This window comes from Moschus berezovskii, chromosome 8 (genome assembly GCF_049115385.1).
Source record: "Moschus berezovskii isolate FMDL1 chromosome 8, NW_MosBer_1.0, whole genome shotgun sequence".
In the NCBI taxonomy this organism is placed as follows: Eukaryota; Metazoa; Chordata; class Mammalia; order Artiodactyla; family Moschidae; genus Moschus; species Moschus berezovskii.
In genome coordinates, this window is record NC_142467.1 from 80,721,925 (window position 1) to 80,744,406 (window position 22,482).

Consider the following 22,482-nt stretch of genomic DNA (forward strand, 5'->3'; position numbering starts at 1 on the left):
AGATCAGGAAGATCCCCTGGAGCAGGGATAGGCTACCCATTCCTGTATTCTTGGGTTTCCCTGGTGGCTCAGATGGTAAAGAATCTGCCTGCAATGTGGGAGATCTGGGTTCAGTCCTTGGATTGGGGAGATACCCTGGAAGAGGGCACGGCAACCCACTCCAGTATTCCTGCCTAGAGAATCCCCATGGACAGAGGATCCTGGAAGGCTACAGTCCATGGGGTCACAAAGAGTTGGACATGACTGAGCAACTAGGCACAGCACAGCACATACACACACTCACACACACACAAACTAACGTAACACAAAGAGCAACTGTAGAGCCTCTGCAGCTTTGGATTGAGTTATCCAGGAGTTTTCTGTCACCCTGAGCAAAAAGAAGCTGCTCCTATCTGGAAATGGGCAAAGAGTCAAAAAACAAAAACAAACAGAGTCAATCACTGCTAACTGATTCTCTTTCACTTTTCACCACAGCAAAAGTCGCAGGAACAAATATGCTTCTGTCTCAGTCTCCATCTCCTCCCAGGAGCCCCTGACTTTCCCAGACCCTCACAGGATGACTTGATAGTGAAACTGCCGGCAGACTCAGTCCTTTCCTAGTTCATAGGCAGATTCTTGTTCATTTATATTTAGATCAGGATTTTCAGTTCCCCCAGATTAACTGATATTATTGCCAACAGGCCCAGTGTCCATTGTTCTAAGAATAAGCACTGAGGGCTTGTGTGCTCTTTGTACTTTAATACTTCCTATTTCCCTTATTACAAATTGGAATATTTTGGAGAAATTTAATGTCTGTCTTGGTTTCCTTCCTAGTATTCTTATTCCCTGCTGAGACTAGAGCTGTGCATAGAACTTTAAACCTTGCAGCTACATTACTGGGGACCCACTGTGAATAGACTCCTTATCTGGATTACAACAGTGTGTTACAAAGAACTGTCTTTGAGTTTCTCTTGTATCTGCTTCTGTTCTGTCAGTCTGTCACTCCCACCATACATTCCATAAACAAACTTGCTTCATTAGAATTCACAATGGCTTTCTGATATAGTTAACTAAACAAAACCAATAAAACTTCCGTCTGAAGTTAGATTATTTTCATGACCACTTTTCTGCCCTACACACCTCTCAATTCTGTTGCTTATAATACAGTTTGCTTGAAGCATAACACAAAAATATAAATACAAAAAGGTACTGATGAAAATACATGCTTTTTTGTAATCCTACTATTTTGTGGGTGTTACATATACATTGTCTAATATAATAACAACCATCCAACTCAGGTACTATTATTCTCATTTTACATGTTGGTAATCTGAGTTCGATAAGAAAATCAGTTGGCTAAGAGATCACAGTCAGTAAATGCAGGAACCGACATTCAGATACAAGGCTAGATTGGGCATATAATCTTAAATTCTTTCTGTTGTGTCAAGAGACTCAGATGTTCATTGCTAAGAATTAGCAGAGTCTTGTCAGAAGGAAAATATCCAACCCCCAAAGTGGCAGATACAATAAAAAAAAAAAAGCAAAGCACTAGGAACCAGAATACCTGGCAAATTAGTTATGTGACCTTGAAGAAATCATCCAGCTATTTGGATCAGCAATTTCCTCAGCAATTGAATAGAGAGTTAGGAAAGTTGGTGATCTTACAAATCCTTTATAAATTAAAAATTACATGGTCCTTTCTGAATGCTAATTGTAATCTAAGATATTTCTTGTAAATATGCATCTAAAAAGAGGGCTTACTGCCATTTTCTCTAGCAACTTTGGAGATATATAGTCCCGTATCATTTAAGATAAAGTTAGAAAACTTGAGAAAAGAACATCTTTCCATGTGACCTTAAAAAAATACTTCAAAGTCCTCAAACTTTCTCCATTCATCCATGTAGTAGAGAGAAAAATAAAAATGCTATTCACCTCAAATTAGGTGTCAGAATGGCTATCTCTCTCTTCTTCCTGTCACATGCTTTGAGTGCCTTGGCATGAATTTGAGAAGTAGCTTTTCTTGCTCTCCAGCCAAATTGCGGCACTGGAGGGAGAAAAATCCATAAATCCCAATATTTAGCTCACAATTTACCTTCCACTTGCCCACCTAATAGTTTTCAAATTGAAAAACATTTTGTGTCCACATTCCCCTGGGCTATGAGAAGCCATTAAAAATGACAGGGATTGCTAGAAATAGAGGAAATATATAGGATCTGTGTAAGTTTGGCAGACAAAGCAAAACTACTTTCGCTTACATGTGTTAGAAAATCTGCTTGCAAAACTGATCTGCGATGGAGAGCAGAAGTTGAAGGGAAGTCAGTCAATGCTGGTAGGCTACCATGCTCATTCAGATATGCCGATGATAGCCTCAGAACAATTCTGCTGTCCAACTCCAATTCAACTAACACTTACAGAATGCCAGGGAAGTATATAAGAATTTTGTAGATGCCAGTAGTACTTACACAAAAAAGCAAATTCAAATTTCATGTTTATTATGATACACTAGCATTGTTGTTCAGTCGCCCAGTTGTATCCAACTCTGCAACTCCATGGACTGCAGCACGCCAGGCCTCCCTGTCCCTCACCATCTCTTAAAGTTTGCCCAAGTTTATGTTCATTGCGTCAGTCCACTAGCATTATCCTAAATAAACTTGCGTAATTCTTTGCCTCCATTACAAAATCAAGAGAGACACATCCTTTAACTTTGCTAATCACTGACTTTATCTCTACCTATAAACTTAAATATTAAGTGGTTAATAATCCTACAACCTTCCACAAATTAGTCAAAAGCATCCTAAAGGCGAGAGAATTCTCTAAATATTACAAGCAGTTTTTCTTCTATTTCAAATATATATGTATTTATGTAAGCAACAGAGAGACAGAATGTGAAATAGAGAGAACACATGTGTACAAGCCAATTAAAATATAAGTCTGCAGTCTAGTGGTTCGAATGTTGTGTGAAAATGTACTCTTATTCTGATTCAAAAGAGATGGGACGGCAACCACAAATCTGAAATTGTCACTAGACGAACTTATTTGGTCTTTGGCAAGAAGTAGATAATTTTTAAGGAAAATATCTTTTCAATTGTAGGACTCAAGAGTGAGTCTTATTATCAACAGTCTTTCAATTATGAATTTTAGCTGAACTTCTACCAATATAAAGCTTATTCTATTAACATAATCTTTAGAATGGCCTTAAACTCTAGGTTTATAATTTCAATTGAATAACGTATGTTCTGTTCTGACACACTTTTTACAAAAGATATGTTATAGCTGCAATTTAAAAAACAATGATTATAACCCAATCAAGGCAATGATATAATAATTTAAAAAAAACTATTGCAATCCTTAAGCTTAAATGTGCAATCGTATAAAAAATCTATATTAAAAATTATATGCAATCATATAAAAAAGAGGTGCCAAAACATTCTCAAAGAACTAATGCAATAGGAGTTTAAAATGATAATCTTTCTACCTTGCCTTCGGTGAAGGCCTCCAAGGCTGACAACTATAGAATATACGCCAAGTACTCATATACCCTAGAGTGAGATATAGTTTACCAGTGCCAGAACATGAGAAACATTTGAGGTTCTTCAAGGTTAGCCACCTCACCTAATTTTTTGTTTTTAATTTAAAGCTTAATCTTCACAGAGAGAATTGCCTTGGAAAGTCATGCCAATGAGCTAGTATTACCCCTTGGCGATGGGGAGAGAAGGCTTCCTTCTACATTAAATCAAAGGAAGAGGCTTCTCAAGGACACTCTACATATCTTCCATAATTTAGTTGATGCAGAAGACTGGTATATGAAGCACATCTCAGGAATTTACAACTAAGAGGCTATGCCTATCTGGCTGAACAAGAGTTTGGGAAAATCAAGAAAGATCATAGTTTGGTAGCAGAATTTCAAATATATTAGTAATTGCAATAAATGTAGTTGGTATTCCAATAAAATTACAAAGATTTTCAAACTGTGTAAAAACGCATTTGCTATATTAACAGCACAAAATTAGAGAAAAACTGAAACTGAAGATATTAAATCAGGTATATCATGTAAATATTAATCAAAATTATTAATTTCAAACAAAGGGACTTTAAGAGGATAAAATGAAGTAAAAAGACTCAGCTCACCAAAATGATACAATAATTTAAAAATCTTCCCACAGAATAATATGGTCTCAAAACACACAAAGAAAAATTGAAAAAAAAAAAAGCTACAGAAAACAAATACAAAAACTGCAAAGAGAGATTGATATATTTCATTCAATAATTGATAGAACAAGCTGACAAGATGGATTGTGAATTCCTAAGAACAAAGGCTGATGTTGGAATAGATTATCACTCTGAATAAGAATTTTTTAAATGATTATATGATCTTAAAACATTAAGAAGACATCAGGGGCAGGATCTATTTCTTCAACAACTTTCCAATGGCTCATATACACTGTTACATACCAAAATAAATCTAAGATTCTAAACCTGGTCAGAATTTTTTAAAAGGATATTCATCTAGGTAAAATATATAAATATAGGTAATCTTATTTTGCTAGCCAGAAAAATAATCTTTTTCCAGTATTCCTCCATTCATGACAGAAGTAGGATTAGTCTTATAAGAAAAAAAAAAGACAATGAGGGAAACAATTATCAGAAACTCTCAAAGAAACAATAATATTTCTCCTTGGTCAGAAACATATTTACAGAAGTTACACAAGGTGTAGAGAAAGAGATACACTATTTGTCCTACTTTTCAAGTTCTCTAGTATCAGTTTGTGTGTGGGGAAACAGGCACTCTCAAATGCTGTTAGGAATACAAGTGGCTTGGAAGTTGGAATATACTTGGGTATTTCAAACCCCTTATAGTAGATGGATTGCCATTCACCAATATTGAGTTTTTCTTTCCTGTGAGAAAATTATCCTTCCTTACCCCCCGGAAGCCAGTAATAGTCACATGACTTGCTTTGGGCAATGATATATTGACAGAAAGGATGTGTGTCACTTCTAGTCTTTAAGAACAAATGTAAGCTATAGTCAATAATTTACAGTAGTTCTGTTCTATAAAATCTCTATGGGGGACACATGTATACCCATGGCTGATTCATGTCAGTGTATGGCAAAAACCACTACAATACTGTAAAGTAATTAGCCTCCAATTAAAATAAATAAATAAAAATTTAAAAATTTCTATGAATAGTGAAGTAACAAATCCTACATCACAGCTCCTAGGAGAAATACATGGTTAGGTTCCTTTCTATCAACTGATGAATACAACTAATAATACATGTTTTATATATGTTTCTGCCTAAGATATTATGGAATATATATTTCTTACAAAAAATTAAATGCAATTTTTCTTTATAGTAAAATAGTAGTAGCTAAAATGAGTGTTTTCACTGCTAGGTAACATGACTGTAAATTATCTTATTTTTCAGCATTATTTTCAGCAACAATACTATCCACTATTATTTTTTTTTAATTGATTGTCTTCTCATGAGTCCACTAATTTAACTATTTTTCATCTTTCCTTTAGCTTCAGATGTTACTATATAGCTTAAATCTTAATACTGTAAGTGTTACTCTAGCCCTTTCTGGAGCAGGCCAACATATAGATATGTAAATCTCTTTTTCTTTTCCTGGATGTACTGTGCTGTTGATTCGGTATCACGGCCCTCACAGCCAACAGCACCATAACTCAGGCCTGAATAAAATTTACCAAACATTGTTTTCTCCATAAAGCACATCACAGCCTTCTCAAGCTTACGAACATTAGACAGCACTTCAGCACTAGTTGTGGCCATCTTAAAAAGCAAAATCACTAACAAAGAAAAAACAAAAAATGGCACTAAATAGACTTCATTAAAAGTCAACTGTTTACAGTATAAGGCTTGAACAAGAGGGCACTGCATCACCTTGTTTGATCTCAGCTGGAAAACACGTATGTTGGGCAACTTGATTTTTTGCCATTCTGTGCATGTCTGAATGGCCACAACTGTCACATGGATATTGTCTTGGTGGTTGGATACAAATAAATTTGAACAAGTAGGGAAATTTGCAAGAGAGTTCCAGAAAAAAACATCTACTTCTGCTTTATTGACTATGCCAAAGCCTTTGACTATGTGGGTCACAACAAATTGGAAAATTTTTAAAGAGATGGGAATACCATACCACCTTACATGCCTCCTGAGAAATCTGTCAAGGTTAACAACCAACAGTTAGAACTGGACATGGAACAATGGACTGGTTCCAAATTGGGAAAGAAGTGCATCAAGGCTATGTATTATTACCCTGCTTATTTAACTTATATGCAGAATACATCATGCGAAATGAAAGACTGGATGAAGCACAAGCTGGAATCAAGACTGCCAGGAGAAATAACAGTGAAAAGCTGACTTAAAACTCAGTATTCAAAAAACAAACATCATGGCATCCACTCCCATCACTTCATGGCAAACAGATTGGAAAACAATGGAAACAGTGACAGACTTTTTTTTCTTGGGCTTCAGAAGCACTGCAGATGGTGACTACAGCCATGATTTTAAAAGACACTTGCTCCTTGGAAGAAAAGCTATGACCAGCCTAGACCACATATTAAAAAGCAGAGACATTACCTTGCTGACAAAGTTCTGTCTAGTCAAAGCTATGGTTTTTCAAGTAGTCATGTATGGATGTGAGAGTTGAACCATAAAGAATGCTGAGTGACAAAGAATTGATGCTTTTGAACTGTGATGTTGGAAAAGACTCTTGAGAGTCCCTTGGACTGCAAGGAGATCCAACCAGTCCATCCTAAAGGAGATCAGTCCTGAATATTCATTGGAAGGACTGATGCTGAAGCTCCAATTCTTTGGCCACCTGTTGCAAAGAACTGACTCACTGGAAAAGACTCTGATGCTGGGAAAGCACAGGATGAGATGGTTAGATGTCATCACCAACTCAATGGACATGAGTTTGAACAAGCTCCAGGAGTTGGTGATAGACAGGGAAGCCTGGCGTGCTGCAGTCCATGGGTTCGCAAGAGTCAGACATGACTGAGCAACTGAACTAAACTGACTGAGGCAAATTTGCAGACCACAAACTAGAAACAGAAACCAGCTCCACAGCTGAATGTTCCCGACACTGGATGCTTCATCACTCCAGGCTGCATGGAGACCTCAACTGACTGTAAATGAACATGTAACATGAGTCAAAATTAAACTTTGGTGTTTTATGTCTCTTACACTTTGAGATTATTGGTTACTGTAATGTAACTTAGCCTACCCTGACTTAAATACCCTTGTGACCTAGAAATCCACTGCAAAATCATGTAAGAAATATATTCACATATCTGAATGAAGATGCATGAAGAAGGATGTAGAATATTTATAGAAGGACACACAAGAAGCCAATAACTCTGATCATTGCTGATAATCAAGATTAGAAAATTGAAGTGACATTGTTTTCACTGGGTATCTTCAACTGTTTTAAATTGCATATATTTTTTTAATAAAAAGACAAAAATAAAATAATAAAATTGAAATAATGTATGCATTTTTTCCCTAGAGAAGAAAGTGACAACCCACTCCACTAGTATTGCCTGGAGAATTCCATGAACAGAAGAGCCTGGTGGGCTACAGTCCATGGGGTCAAAAAGAATCAGACACAATTGAGCAACTAACACATATACATGCATTTTTAAAAAACATTAACCTTCAAATTTTCTCTTAAAAATAGGGAGAAAGTGTTAGTCGCTCAGTCATGTCCGATTCTTTCCAACCCCATGGACTGCAGCCTGCCAGGCTCCTCTGTACATGGAATTCTCCAGGCAAGAATACTAGAGTGGATAGCCATGCCCTTCTTCAGGGGATCTTCCCAACCCAGGGACTGAACCTGGGTTTCTTGCATTTTAGGCAGATTCTTTACCATTTGAGCCATAAAAGAAGCCCTCAAAATTAGGGAAACACATATTATATTAGATTGGAAATTTCAAGGAGGCTTAGAAATTGTTATCTTTGTCAATGGATTCTTTTATTGTTGGAACCAATTATTTCATTACTTATGGGAAAGGTGGATTTGAGATATTTTCATTCATTTTTCATCACCCAAATTGTTATTTATACCTGGGGACAAGCAGTTTTATTCTCTTTCTTTGGACCCAAAGTGTCATTGTGGAATATGGCAGCAGAATATTTAAGCAACTGCATACAGCCCTGTGTCCTGGAGGAGTCAGGAGTAAGTTCATTAATTGTGAACCTAGTTTGCTCTCAGGGGGCACCTCCTCTAGAGGATCATTGGGATGTGACTAAAAAGTATGAAAGGAGGAAATGATTTTCTTCTAAAAACAATGACCCATAATCTTTTGATAAACATGAGAATGCTATCTCTTTGTGAAAATATTCTTCAGAATAAAAATGTATCTCATTTGTAAATTTTTCCTCATAAGTTTTACAGTAGCTATTCACTAAACTGATTAAAAGTTTAAGGTGACAACAGTATTCTAGAAATCATTTTGAAAATAAAAACTCCCATGACTTCTCTAACCTCACACCTATTCAAAGTTTTCTATAAAATACATTATCTTTATTATTATAATCTTTCTGTCATATCTACAAGTATGCATAGAATTACAGAGTACAACTTGGGGCCACATATCTTTTTTTCTACATTACACTTTAGTCTAACTTGATTCTAAAAGAAAAAATTGTCAAAAAGTTTATTGCTCAATTTTCCTTACAGTTTACTTTGATAATATTCTTGTGAGTCAGTGCCATACTGTTCAAATATGTTCTTTCAAAATCAAATTTATGTATATTTATAGAAGAAGAATAGTTGTATAAAAACAATTTATTTAGACTTATATAAGGAGACTAGAAAATAGCATACTTTCAGGTAAATATATTTTTATAGAGAAATATTATATACATGTGTATATTTTATATGTATAAAGAGATTATATAAATAGACGTGTATAAGTACATGTGTGTATATACATACATATATATATACACACACATATAGTTAACATATATGGTGACAATAGTCAATGAATATATACAAAATTCTTTCCTTTTACATGTGGAAGAAAAAAATCTACTCAGCACCAGTTTATAAAGTTTGAAGAAATAACTTCGATTTTACATATATAAATTGAGTTGAAAATTCAAGTTGAATTTGGTTGTTTGGCACATTGTAAAATCACTTTTGAACTGCTATCAACAATTATGCCCTCCAACCTGGGCTATTTTGGCACACAAACTGAATTTGAATAAAACTGTCCTTGTATTTTGCTATGCATAAAATTATCTTTATTTATTTAAATAATCACTATGTACATAGAAAATGCCACCTGATATCTTATTCTAACCATAAAATTATCTATTATTTTCTGTTTCCCATATATTCTGTTCAATTATGAAGGTTCATTTCTAATTCAAGAGGAAGAGGGAAAGACTAATGAACAGGAGATCCTGTTTCAATTTGTTTAAATATATACAGTGTTCAAAAACCAACTCTCATAAGGCATTAGAGGAAGCAGGAAATTTAATCCCTATTTGACTTTGTATTAGGTAAACTCCCTTCAGTTGAAAGTATTAGGGAAAAAGGTATTTAGTGCTTCAGGTAACTGAAAAACTAAAGATGCAGTGACCCAATAATACTAATAAGCTCTTGATTTCATTTTGACCCTCCATTCTTTTCCACAATATAAATTTTATCTAAATATGAACATCGTTGTACTTTTAGGTTAGATAGCAGCTTTGACTAGAGTTACATGTCTGTTATAGGAAGGCAGAAATATGTTCTCTTCCCTCAAACCCCGCACAAAATCTTGAACTTCCTTGAGCCAACCACTTTCCTTGTCAACCTCTGATTGTGAGGATCAGAGGAATGTGATCCTGTTTTGGTAAGATGATTGTGTGGATTTAATCCCACCCATATCACATGAGTGGAAAATTTTTGGATTTTCAGAAAAAGAGAAGAGGGAGAGGAAGGAGACAAGATCATGAGGCAGAAGGACTTAAGCTCATCTCTTTTCATAAAAACACCAAAATCACAAATAACTGATGGAAAAAACATTCAAAAAAGGACAGGAACATATCACAAAAGGTAGTTAACTTCCAAAGACAAAGTAGAAGCCACAATGAGATGGTAAGAGGGACACATTTGTGATACAATCAAATCCTATACCCACCAGGTGGGTGACTCACAAACTGGAAAACAATCATATCACAGAATGAAACAGAAATAAACAATAGATCAATAAAACTAAACTCTGGTTCTATGAAAAACCAAACAAAATTGGTAAACCTTTAGCCACACTCATCAAGGAAAAAAATGAAGAGGGCTCAAATCAATAAAATTAGAAATGAGAAAGAAGTTACAATGGACACCACAGAAATTCAAAGGATCACAAGAGTCTACTAAAAAGAATTATATGCCAATAAAATAGACAACCTAGAAGAAATGGAAAAGTTCTTAGAAACATACAACCTTCCAAGTCTGAAGGAAGAAGAAATAGAAAATATGAGCAGACCAATCACAAGCACTAAAACTGAAACTGACTAAAAATCTTCCAAAACACAAAAGTCCAGAACCAGATGGCTTCACAGGCAAATACTATCAAACATTTAGAGAAGAGTTAACATGTATCCTTATCAAACTATTCCAAAAATTAGAGGAAGGAACACTCCCTAACTTATTCTATAAGGCCACCATCACCTTCAAAATCAGACAAAGATACCACACACACACACAAATTACAGGTCAATATCACTGATGAACATAGATGAAAAAGCCCTTAAAAATTAATACAATATATTAAAAGGATGATACATCATGATCAAGTTGGATTTATCCCAGGGATGTAATAATTTTTTCAATATCTGCAAATCAATCAGTATGACACACCACATTAACAAACTGAGGATAAAAAGCATCTGATCATCTCAACAGATGCAGAAAAAGCTTTTGATAAAATCCAACACTTATCTCGGAGAAGGCAATGGCAAGCCACTCCAGTACTCTTGCCTGGAAAATCCCATGGATGGAGGAGCCTGGTAGGCTGCAGTCCGTGGGGTCGCTAAGGGTCGACACAACTGAGCAACTTCACTTTCACACATTGGAGAAGGAAATGGCAGCCCACTCCAGTGTTCTTGCCTGGAGAATCCCAGGGATGGGGGAGCCTGGTGGGCTTCCGTCTATGGGGTCACACAGAGTTGGATACGACTGAAGTGACTTAGCAGCAGTAGCAGCAGCAGCAACACTTATCTAAAATAAAAACTCTCCAGGAAGTGGCCATAGAGAGAGCATGCTGCTGCTGCTAAGTCGCTTCAGTTGTGTCCAACTCTGTGCGACCCCATAAGTGGTAGCCCACCAGGCTCCCCCGTCCCCGGGACTCTCCAGGCAAGAACACTGGAGTGCGTTGCCATTTCCTTCTCCAATTCATGAAAGTTAAAAGTGAAAGTGAAGTCGCTCAGTCATGTCCAACTCTCAGCGACCCCATGGACTGCAGCCAACCAGGCCTCTCCATCCATGGGATTTTCCAGGCAAGAGTACTGGAGTGGGGTGCCATTGCCTTCTCTGAGAGAGAGCATAATTCAATATAATAAAGGTCATATATTAAAAACGCACAGGTAATACTATACTCAACAGTGAAAAGCTGAAAGCATTCCCTCTAAGACCAAGAATAAGACAAGGATGTGCACTCTCATCACTTCTATTCAATATGGTTTTGGATGTCCTAGGCCAGCAATCAGAAGAAAAAGAAGAAAAAGGAATCCAAATTGGAAAAAAAAAAAAGTAAAATTATCACTGTCTCCAGATGACATTATACTATAGATAGGAAATCCTAAAGATGCCACCAGAAAACTACTAGAGCTTATCAATGAATCTAGTAAAGGTGAAGAATACAAAATCAGTACACAGAAATATCTTCCATTCCTATACACTAACAATGAAAGATCAGAAAGAAATTATCTGATTTCCTTGATAATTGAGAGGAAACAATCTCATTTGTCATCACATCAAAAAAAAAATAGTAGCAAATCTATCTAAGGGGGCAAAAGATTTGTACTCTGAAAATTGTAAGACATTGGTATGAACAAAATTGAAGATGACACAAACAGATGGAAGGACATACCATATTCTTGGATTGGAAGCATCAGTATTGTCAAATAACTATACTACCCAAGGCAATATACAGATTCAGTGCAATGCCTATCAAATTAACAATAGCATTTTTCTCAGAACAAGAACAAAAATTTCAAAGTTAGTATGGAAACACACACACTCACACACACCAAACAGCCAAAGCAACCCTAAGTGGGGGAAAAAAGGAGATGGGGGAGTCAGTCTCCCTGACATCAGCCTATGCTACAAAGCTACAGTCATGAAAACAGTATGGCACTGACACAAAAACAGAAATATAGATCAATAGAACAGGATAGAAAACCAAGAAATAAACCCATGCACCTATGGTCACCTTAGTCTATGATCAAAGAGTCAATAATGTACAAGAAGAAAAGAGTCTCTTCAAAAAGTAGTGCAGGGGAAACTGGACAGCTACATGTAAAGAATTAAAATGTTAATACCATACACAAAAACTGAAAATGGATTAAAGACATAAATTAAGACTGTATACTATAAAACTCCAAGAAGAAAACATAGAACACTCTTTGATGTAAATCACAGCAGTATCTTTTTGCATCCACCTAATAAAAACAAAAATAAAAAATAAATGGGACCTAATTAAGCTTAAAGGCCTTTGCCCGGCAAAGGAAACCATAAACAGAACAGAAACACAACACACAGAATGGGAGGAAATATTTGCAAATGATCTGACCAACAAGGGATTAATCTCCAAAATTTATGAACTGCTCATGCAGCTCAATATCAAAAAGCCAAATAACCCAACCCCCAAATAGGCACAAGATCTAAACAGACATTTCTCTTTAAAAAAGAAGATATACACTGGGCAGCTGGCAGGGTGGCTGAGGGGTGGGGCAGGGGTAAGAGTGACCTCTTTGCCTCATTTGTGACCTAGCATCACCCGGAAACTTTGCTGGCCAGCAGCATCATAAAGATCTGGAAGTCAGAGCACGTCATTGACCACCCATGGGAAATTGTTACAACAGCTGCAATGCAGAAATACCCAAGCCCTATGTGGTTGGAGTTGATGTACTGGACAGACACATATACCCCTTTGGAAAGTTGCACAGCTATGGACTTCTCAGCACAGAGTGGGGATTGCCTTCCATTGTGAAATTTATTATTGGTGCAGCAAGAACCAAAACTTATATGCAAGAATATTCTGTAGTGGATCCCATACAGAAAACAATGGAACTTAAGTCTACAAATATTTAATTTACAAATATGGTTTCAGTAGATGAGAGACATATATAAACCACATCCTCAAGACCCAGAAAAAACTATTTGACTCAAGAAGCCATAATTACCGTAAAAGAATTCAGTCTTGGCAGTTACCTTGAAGGGCTGATGGCAAGTACAATATCATCAAAGGCTAACAAAGAAACAGAAGATATTAAGAAGAGGTGGCAAGAATACACAGAAGAGCTATACAAAAAAGATCTTCATGACCCAGATAATCAAGATGGTGTGATCACTCACCTAGAGCCAGACATCTTGGAATGAGTAGTCAAGTGGGCCTTAGGAAACATCACTATGAACAAAGCAAGTGGAAGTGATGGAATTCCAGTTGAGCTATTTCAAACCCTAAAAGATGGTGCTGTGAAAGCGATGCATTCAATATGACAGCAAATTTGGAAATCTCAGCAGTGGCCACAGGACTGGAAAAAGGTCAGTTTTCATTCCAATCCCAAAGAAAGGCAATGCCAAAGAATTCTCAAACTACTACACAATTGCACTTATCTCACATGCTAGCAAAGTAATGCTCAAAATTCTCCAAGCCAGGCTTCAACAGTACATGAACCATCAACTTCCAGATGTTCAAGCTGGATTTAGAAAAGGCAGAGGAACCAGAGAACAAATTGCCAATATCCACTGGATCATCAAAAAAGCAAGAGTTCCAGAAAAACATCTGCTTTATTGACTATGCCAAAGCCTTTGACTGTGTGAATCACAATAAACGCTGGAAAATTCTTAAAGAGATGGGACTATCAGACCACCTGACCTGCCTCTGGAGAAATTTGTATGCAGGTCAGGAAACAACAGCTAGAACTAGACATGGAACAACAAACTGGTTCCAAATATTGAAAGGAGTACGTCAAGGCTGTATATTTTCACCCTGCTATTTAACTTATATGCAGAGTACATCATGAGGAATGCTGGGCTGGAAGAAGCACAAGCTGGAATCAAGATTGCCAGGAGAAACAGCAATAACCTCAGATATGCAGATGACACCACCCTTATGGCAGAAAGCGAAAAACTAAGAGCCTCTTGATGAAAGTGAAAGAGGAGTGTGAAAAAGTTGGCTTGAAGCTCAACATTCAGAAAACTAAGATCACGGCATCTGGTCCCATCACTTCATGGGAAATAGATGGGGAAACAGTGGAAACAGTAAGAGATTTTATTTTTCTGTGCTCCATAATCACTGCAGATGCTGATTGCAGCCATGAAATTAAAAGATGCTTGCTCCTTGGAAGAAAAGCTATGACCCGCCTAGACAGCATATTAAAAAGCAGAGACATTACTTTGCCAACAAAGGTCCATCTAGTCAAAGCTATGGTTTTTCCAGTAGTCATGTATGGATGTGAGATTGGACTATAAAGAAAGCTGAGCACCAAAGAATTGATGCTTTTGAACTGTGGTGTTGGAGAAGACTCTTGAGAGTCCCTTGGACTGCATGGAGATCCAACCAGTCCATCCTAAAGGAAGTCAGTCCTGAATATTATATTGGAAGGACTGACGCTAAAGCTGAAATGCCAGTACTTTGACCACCTGATGGGAAGAACTGACTCATTTGTAAAGACCCTGATGCTGGGAAAGAATGAAGGCAGGAGGAGAAGGGGATGATAGAGGATGAGATGGTTGGATGACATCACCGACTCAATGGACATGAGTCTGAATAAACTCTGGGAGTTGGTGATGAACTGGGAGGCCTGGGCGTGCTGTAGTCCATGGGGTCACAAAGAGTCAGACACAACTGAGTGACTGAACTGAACTGAATAAAGGCAAATAATCAATGGAGTGTGTAATACATAAAGTAAATGCTGAAACTGAGGAATTGACAGCTCTGGCAAGAGGAAGCATAAAGACACCAATGGCAGCAGCAGCATTTGTGAAGAAATGATAATGGAAGTTGATACACGGCACCCAGTTCCCCAAGTCTCTACAAGCTAGCAGTGTATTTATTTGTTATTTAAAAAATACAACTATATTATAGGTAGAATTCTTTTTATTAAGTTAAAGAAAGCCTATGTGACTTGATCAAACCAAAAAGGTGCAGGGTTTCTAAATAAAAGGGATCAGTTGAAATTCATATTGTCAGAAATGACTGATTTTGAGGATTCCAGTATATATGCAAAATTTTAACAGTTTTTGAAAAGTATGTTTGGAAATTGGTATTGGCTGATGAAACCTCGTTAAGGCACAATTTTAAAGCTTTTCATTCATTGGAATTCTATCTGGCTTTGGACCAACTCCAGAACCAAACAGAGCCCCCTCTGTATATGCACAACTGCCCTGTTGCAGTAATCTTAGAGAGTTTACATGAGGGAACTCACTTTTAAAGGAGAAACTGCATCAATTTAAAAAGACATTAATTGCATAAAATAATTTCCTCTGCTATAAACCACCATTAAAAATCACAATGTTTTCATTTCATACTCAGATAACATTATTTTGGAGTAAAAATTATCACAAAAGTAATAAATGACTCCAACAAAAGTACATTATATTGTGTTAAAGAGTACTGTACTGACTTGCCAAAGTTTTGTAACTTAGTAAAGGTATTACCTTACTTGGAATTGTACTTTAGGATTTAGTATGTTGTATTGTAGGTATTTTTATGTTAACTTAAAAAATAAAGTCATTACCAGAAAAAAAAAAAAAGGGACATATACATGGCCAATGAGCACAAGGTGCTCAACACTGCCAACAGTGCTAATTATCAGAGAAATGCAAATTAAAACTACAATGAGGTATTTCCTCACACTAGTCAGAATAGCCATCATGAAAAAGTCTACAAACAATAAATGTTGGAGAGGGTGTGGAACAAAGGGAACCCTCCTACACTGTTGGTGGGAATGTAAATTGGTACAACCCCTATGGAAAATATACATATGGAGAACTAACAGCAGAACTACCATGTAATACATCAATCCCATTCCTGGGTATATATCTGAAGAAAATTATACTTTGCAAAGACACATGCACCCAATATTCATTGCAGTACTATTTGAAATAGCTGACATGGAAGCAACCTAAATGTCCATCAATAGAGGAATGGATAAAGAAGATGTGATCCACGTATACAGTAGAATATTATTCAGCCATAAAAAGCAATAAAATAATGCCATTTCCATCAATATAGATTAATCTAGAGATTATCATACTAAAGGAAGTCAGAGAAAGACAAATATCATATATCACTTATACGTAGAATCTTAAAAAATGAAACAAATGAATTTATTTAGAAAACACAAACAGACTCACAGACCTAGAAAATAAACATAGCTACCAAACAGAAAATGTGGGGATGGGGGAAAAATTAGGAGGTTGAGATTAATACTAATACACAAAAAATACATATAAAATAGATAATTAACAATATCCTACTGTATAGCACAGGAACCTCTACTCTGTAATAACCTACATGAGAAAGGAATCTGAAGAAGAAAATACATATAGTGTGTGTGTATGTGTGTGATACACACATACACACACACACACACACGTATAACCTGGTAGTTCAGACAGTAAAGACCCAGGTTCAATCCCTGGGTCTGGAAGCTTCCATGGAAAAGGGAATGGCTACCTCCTCCAGTCTTGCCTGGAGAATTCCATGGACAGAGGAACCTGATGGGCTACAGTCCCTGCAGTTGCAAAGAGTTGTACACGGTTAAGTTCTTTGTATACAGATAACTGTATCACTTTGCTGTATACCTGAAACTAACACAACACTGTAAATCAGCTATACTTTAATATAAAATAAAATTTTTTTAAAAAGAAGGTATTTGAGTCAGAAAGTTGGTTATGCAGGAAATGGGATATGAAGGGGAATATCAAGGTAGCCCAGATCAATAACTACAGGAAGCCCCTCCCACCCCAGGACTGACGAACAAAATGAGAGGGGAGGTGAATCCTCATCAACGTGGAGGCTTAGGATGCGCAACCACCAAAGTGGCATATTATGTCAAGTTAAAACAACATAATAATGGCCTATGAAAGAATGACACCCTAACTCTCCTCTCTGTCTCTGTAAAAGCCAGAAATGATTCCCCGGTATGAAAGGTACCCTCCCCTGCATCTGGGGGTAAAAGGACCCAGCTGGGTGCCAGAGCTGGGAATTCAGTCAGAGGTCTATATAAACAATCCATGTTCCTTCTTTATTTACTGCCTCAAGCCCAAACTGTTTATATTCTTCACTAAATATGCACCAAAAGCCCAAGCTTCTTGATCCTGCCAATTCCTCATAAATTTGTGATTTCTTTGTCAAAAAAGTATAAAAGTGCTTTTTGCCACTTCTTAGGTCCCATTTTTATAAGAATTCATGTGTAAATTAAAACATTTTTTTCTGTTTAAAATAAAATTTTCCAATACCTATTTAATAAACAAATTTTTATACTTAAATGAAGCATCTGTTATACTGTGTGCTTAAGATGCAATGATGAATAAGATTATATTCTCACTGCAGGACTCACATCACTTGCATTTATTCCTCCCTTCTACATTTCTAATTCTGCTAAACCAGTCTTAACTAGCTCATTGACTCTATTCTCTTTCATATCCAATTTACCTTCACAGTGCTGTCAGATTAATTTCACTAAGGAAAAATGAAAACACTGCATATGTTACAATCTTTTTAAAAACGTGTGATCATTCTACATTTTCTAGAGAACTACATTGTATGTTTTTAACAGGTATTCAAGGCAGTCAGCAATATGTTCTCCATCCTAGTTTGAAGCTCTCTGTCCACTCCCCCAAACCCTCTGTTCCTTCCAAACTAGTCTACACACTACTCCTACACAAGCCATATATATCCCTACTATCAAGCTTTAAGTTCACACCATTTTCCTTGCATGGATGTATACTTCCTGCACTAAATGTATCTAAGTAGAAAAACACAATTTCAAGTATACAAAATATTTTCACAACTTTATAGATACCTTTTAAAAAGAATATCAGTTACTTATTGAAAAAAAACTATGGATATGTAACTTTTTAAGAATATATTCTATTTTGCTTGTTAGGTGGTACATGCCTGAGCTTCCTTTTTTGAGGTAAACTCCAGTACTTTGGCCACCTCATGAGACGAGGTGACTCACTGGAAAAGACTCTGATGCTGGGAAAGGTTGGGGGCGGGAGGAGAAGGGGACGACGGAGAATGAGATGGCTGGATGGCATCACCGATTCTGTGGACATGAGTTTGAGTGAACTCCGGGAGTTGGTGATGGACAGGGAGGCCTGGCGTGCTGTGATTCATGGGGTCGCGGAGAGTCGGACACGACTGAGCGACTGAACTGAACTGAACTGACAACCTAATTGGAAAAATAGAATATATTTACTTAAAAGAATATATATATATATACAACTCTCTGCCTCTGTACACAATATGAGGTGGTAGAAATTAAAACACTTACAACAGAACTTTAAAATTCACACAGTACATTATTTTATCATGAATAAGTTTTCCTATATTTTAAACCTTATTTTTCTTTGTATAATTGAAGGCTTTTTTGAGCTTGGCTTCGAGTTAACTACGTAACATTAAATTATTACTCTGAATTAGTATCCTTACCATAGTTCCACCATTACTCACAGACTTGTAGAATTTTGAACTGTAAGAGGCTTGATAAATACTCAAGACTGTTTCTGAAGGCATGTAGTTATGAACTGAAAGTATTTCATCTGAGTCTCATTTCTTAGCTGTCCAGGGTTTTTGCTACAACATCCAGAATCTAAGTTGCCAACTACTCTAACATATATACATTGTAGGAAATGAAATTAAGAAATATTAATCACTAACTTTCTTCATAACTAGTCAAAGATACATGTAACAACATGTCACCAATTTAAATGATAATGCATATTTTTCTAAAGTTATTAATACTGATCAGAATTTTAGTGGTGATTTATTTAGACAGTGAGAAGCCTCTGGTTTATTATAACCTCACCTCTTTTTTTCTTTTAACCTTGATAAGTTTTTTTTCTTTTAACCTTGATAAGATAACCTATAGTAAGGTTTTTTTTTTAAAGCAAGTTTTGAATTGCCAAGAATGAGTTCCTAAATTTAGCCAACCAATAGCTTTATATAGAATAACAGTAGTAGCAATAACAATAATAAAAATAATGATAATATTAACTGGCAGAGTGCATATATGTGGCAAATTTTTCTAAAAACTTCAAATGAATTGATTTATTAAAAATCATATAGAATCCACCTATAAGGTGAATCCACCTTATAGGTGCATTCTGTTATTAAAACAATTTTCCAGATGAGAAATATGAAGCTTCAAGGTTACTAAACTTGTTCAAGGGAACAATGTATCTTCTGACTCAAACTGCTGCCTCAAAGGACTGTTTTTATCCACTATACCATCTCTCACAACTGCAGTCTTACTTCTATGGGAGCATCTGGTTTGTATTTCTAAAAATGGAGAACAGAGTAGACAGTTTATCATTCTTTAGTCCTCAAATATTCTATAAACTAGTTGCAAATCTCTGCAGCTAATTGTCTTTAAAAATACTTTATAATAAAGAGATAATAGCAGATTTGTAAAATCCATCAGTCCCCTTTTTGAACTAGTTCAGATTTAATAACATAAAATATGCTAGCAATTTCCTGAATATTTATTTAAATAATGTCATCTTTTCATTTGTCTTTTTTGTTAGCTGTTCATTTGTCACTAGACAAATTGTAATTTCTCATGTTTCACTTTTCTGCTATGCCATGATTTATCAAGTTTTTTTTCTGAAGATAGACATTCAATCCACCAAACATTATTTTCTTTGCAGTACTTCATCTGATAAATGGAAATAATGCCAACACAATGGAAAAATATCTCCAACACTGAAAATGTTTCTGTCTCATATCAAAGGTTTTGATAGAAGTGATACAGTGTACAATTAATTGTATGATTGACTAACCAACAGCTTTTTATTAAAAGAGAAAAGATGTAATAAATAGAACTGATAAATGTGTCAGTGTAGAGTCACATTTTGACAGTCTCCAAGGCAACCTTCATTTTTTTAAAACTTGTTCATGATTTATGTTTTGGAAAAATGGGAATTTCATTAAAAATAATTGAGTTCCATGGTGCTTCTGCAGATACAGAAACTTGATCATAGTTATCAAGCTTTTATGTGGGGTCTACAAGTATGCTAGACATAGGATTCCCCTAAGAATATATGGAATTAAATTGTTCTATCAACTGCTTACTATCTTTCAGTTCAGTTCAGTTCAGTCGCTCAGTCGTGTCCGACTCTTTGCGACCCCATGAGTCACAGCACGCCAGGCCTCCCTGTCCATCACCAACTCCCGGAGTTCACTCAAACTCATGTCCATCGAGTCGGTGATGCCATCCAGACATCTCACTCTCTGTCGTCCCCTTCTCCTCCCGCCCCCAATCTTTCCCAGCATCAGAGTCTTTTCCAGTGAGTCAACTCTTCGCATGAGGTGGCTAAAGTATTGGAGTTTCAGCTTTAGCATCAGTCCCTCCAATGAACACCCAGGACTGATCTCCTTTAGAATGGACTGGTTGGATCTCCTTGCAGCACAAGGGACTCTCAAGAGTCTTCTCCAACACCACAGTTCAAAAGCATCAATTCTTCGGCGATCAGCTTTCTTCACAGTCCAACTCTCACATCCATATGTGACCACTGGAAAAACCATATCCTTGACTAGACTGACCTTTGTTGGCAAAGTAATGTCTCTGCTTTTTAATATACTATCTAGGTTGGTCATAACTTTCCTTCCAAGGAGTAAGCGTCTTTTAATTTCATGGCTGCAATCAGCACCTGCAGTGATTTTGGAGCCCAAAAAAATAAAGTCTGACACTGTTTCCACTGTTTTCCTGTCTATTTCCCATGAAGTGATGGGACCAGATGCCATGATCTTTGCTTACTATCTTTACATTGCATAATATTCAACCTTCTTTACAACCCTGTCTACCTAAGGAGGTGCCCAGTAAGAGGTCAAAGAAAATGTAGCAGTAGATTGAGACATCTTTTTTCTTTGATAATAACAATAACCAGCCTGTTTTACAAAAACAAGTATAAATGAACCCAGAGGGCTGACATTTGATGGTGGTGCTGAAATGGAAAACGAATATGAGAGCTCAAGTGAAGAATTTTGAACCAAAGATCACATTTGATTTATTTCTTGTGTGGGGCATAATTTCAGCTTTTTCTTATGTAAAACTATTGGTTCAGTTTGGTAATGCAGAAAAGCTACTTGGCACAATTCACAAATTAAATTGATTCTGTTTGTATCAAACATTAATTATATTGTAAAATACACTTAAACCTGTACAAACTGTAATTGGTTGTCCGAAATGGCCTGATATCCTAATGACCACACAGCCCACTGCCTCTAATGCCCCATAAAAATACCATCTGCCTGTGGTCCTACAGCTCCTGGGACTTTTCCAGCTCTGTCCGCCACCTTGTTTAATCTCACTCTAGTCTAGTTTCCATAGTTCCCAACTGTTGCAGCCTATATGGAATCTGTCACTCTGTACTAATAGCACAGTTGGACCGTCTGCTGGGCTTTGGTTTCAGCTTCCTCTGGCATGCTTCCAGGCAGCCTTGCTTCATATGTTGCCTCTAGGAGGCAAGTCCCTTCCTACCCACAAAGTTCCCTGGTCTTCATTCCCAAGCCTGATGCACTCACTGTTGCAAAAGAGTGGAGGAAAATTGACAGTGATGAGCAAATGTTAGTACAAAAGAATTTTTGCCACTTCCCAACTTCCTTCAGCATTACAGAGGAAATGAAATAATAATTCAACTGAAGACTCAGGATAATTTTTATATCAAAATATTTGAAACATAAAATCTCTGACCAAGACATAAACTGTAGACTGCAGCTATTCACAAATTTAGATCATATAATTGACATGTTTGAAATATTCTTAAGAAAAAAATTAAATACCAGGTGCCTTTAACTTTGGGCTTCCCAGGTGGCGCTAACAGTAAAGAACTGGTCTGCCAGTGCAGGAGACATTGGAGACATGGGTTCAGTCCCTGGGTAAAGGAGACCTCCTGGAGGAGGGCATGGCAATCCACTCCAGTATTCTTGCCTGGAGAATCCCATAGACAGAAGAGCCTGGAGGGCTACAGTCCATAGGGTCGCAAAGAGACATGACTGAAGTAACTTAGCAGACATGCACATTCACAGTATTG

The 22,482-nt window shown here is 36.6% G+C and overlaps 1 pseudogene; it reads left to right on the forward strand.

Annotated features, from left to right (window-relative positions):
- LOC129558874 (PRELI domain containing protein 3B-like) overlaps nt 1-15,211 on the forward strand; it is a 65,123-nt pseudogene extending 49,912 nt beyond the window's left edge.
- Nucleotides 15,212-22,482: the final 7,271 nt, after the last annotated feature.